Consider the following 2,500-nt stretch of genomic DNA (forward strand, 5'->3'; position numbering starts at 1 on the left):
GAACCAGCTTGGGATTCATCTTTACCATAAAGTTTGAGGTCATCCATGAATAACAAGTGATTATTATTATTGCTTTGCACAGCTTCTAACGCTGGAGATGTACTTTGGTGTCAGCTGTTCACTAATAGTGAACTAAGGTAACAACTCTTATTTCTCGAGCACCTTCTGGAGTATTCGAGCGGTTCCAAGCAGAGCTGTTTTCTGCAAGAGCTCCACCCTTATTGCAGCCCCTATTTATTCCATGTACTTCTCAAGATTGAATCCCATATTTGTTCCATTATTATTATTATTATTATTATTATTATTATTATTATTATATTATTATTATTATTATTATTATTTAGAATTTAGGTAATAATAAAATTTCCATTAATTTTCTTTTCTATATTGAGCTTAAGAAAATTATATTAAACTAAATTTCTCGACAGCGCCAATATTACCCACATACCTAAACAGAGTACCTACTCTAATTCCCTTTTCATATGGACTATATGCAAATCTTGTTTTACAAAAGCAGTCGACAGCGCCAATACGACCCACATACCTAATATGTAATTTCATTTAACACGCTTATTTATCTATTGAAATTTTGATCGGTTTTCGCAGAACACAATCTATTTCAGCATATTGCTGGTTGTATATAGCCAATTTGTATAACAAACGGGCTTAGGGATCTTTTGTTTTGCAAGAGGCCATTACTAATTCAATAGTAAATTGAGCGTAAATCATTTACAAGTAACAAAGGCTTCTGTTCCAGCAGTTATATAGGCATGATGGAAAATAACAAAATTTAGGTACTGAGTTGGGAAAAGCAAAATAACCGTAAGTTCCCCACAAAGAAAGGAAGTTACACTGGTAAATCAAGTCTTCATAATAATCGTAAACTGAATAAAACACTATTATTGGCAAATGCTTTTTTGTTACTATCTAGACACGAATGAGATTTGTTTTTTGAATGAATGTAAAAATTGTCGTTTCTGCAGTAAATTTCCTAACAAAAGTTGGTTAAATCATACCCGCTGAAATTAGTTGCAACCTCAATAATGGAATATTCAAGTTTGGAAAACAAAATATGGATAGTGAGCTTAAAAAAATAATAATAGCTATTAAATTGCATGAACTTCAGCAAAGTTAGAAAGTTACACTGCTAAATGAAACCTTTATAATAGCTATAGATTGAGTAAAAAAAAATGGAAACCCCACCAGTCATTTGAACTTACTTTTAAAAGCATCTGCAGAGTTTTCATAATGCAATCTTAGGTCCATTTTAAAAATATTTTATACAAAACGTATTTTAAATAATATATTCAAGCACAAAGAATAAGTTAAATCATATCTGTAAAAATAAGATATTTATATAAAAAAAAACAAACAAATAGAATGAGTGAACTTTATTTTTATGGCTGATTGTATCATGGAGCAGTCATTGAATTACTGTTTAAAAAAATATTGATTTCAATTTTTATAACAGTTAGTGGACAGAAAAATGTAATCTGATTCCAGTCACATTTAAAATTCCAAACTGGCAACGTGTGATGATATCGCAATAAACAAATCATTTCTTGATATAATGTTTTGCTAAAGTTAATTATTATTATAACAGAACGGAGTTATGCAATTATAGGTCTATTTTAGTTGTTAATTGAAACAATGGCATGTAATGATGTAGACACAGGAAGTGAGCAATTCTGATAATTAATTTGCTGTTATTAAAGCAATATAACTATATTTTCTATGTATAACACTTTAGATTTCATTCTTTCAAAATTACTAAATCAATGTTCAATCGTGTGGGCATGTCCGGGTATTTTTACTTTTGGATTTTATTGTCCACCTCATATTCATACATACCCCGACCGTACAAAAGTTTTGGCCTTTCAGGTTAGTTGATTTCTGGTCAGAGCTTCATCAATTCTCTGATAGGATATGTTTCAAACCGAGCCCATCGGAACAGTCTTGTCGGGTGACTGAATATTTCCTCTCAGACATAACTTACTACATTCCACATACAACCAAAACTCATAGACCCCCCAAAAAAACAGTTCCCAAGTGGCTTCCGTATAGCTTTGTTGCTGCTGTTCAGGCGAAGGACATAGTCTTCAGCGTTTGAATAAATTACCCATGTCTACAAATCTGTTTGAATTAACCCAGTATCGCAACAGCTACAGCATTTTCATACAAACCACAAAGGATGTACCTCCGTACATTGCACAGCCTGAAATCTCTCACGTCTAAAGAACCAAAGCGAAGCCTTTTATTTCTTTGTGTAAATGATCTCTATAAACTTTACGGAATCTTTCATTTCTTCTGGTCCTCAATCATGGGTTGTACCCAACCAGTACTCCCGTGGAGAAAGCCTTCATATTTCCTAGATATTTTGCACTCAGCTCTACGCTGCTGTAGCTCTCTCTAGAGCTATCTCGCCATCAGTATCACCGCCATACACTTGTAAACACATCAAGTGTTAAAATACTGATCTTTACAAAATCCTTTCCATCAC

Source organism: Octopus sinensis, linkage group LG10 (genome assembly GCF_006345805.1).
Source record: "Octopus sinensis linkage group LG10, ASM634580v1, whole genome shotgun sequence".
Lineage (NCBI taxonomy): Eukaryota > Metazoa > Mollusca > Cephalopoda > Octopoda > Octopodidae > Octopus > Octopus sinensis.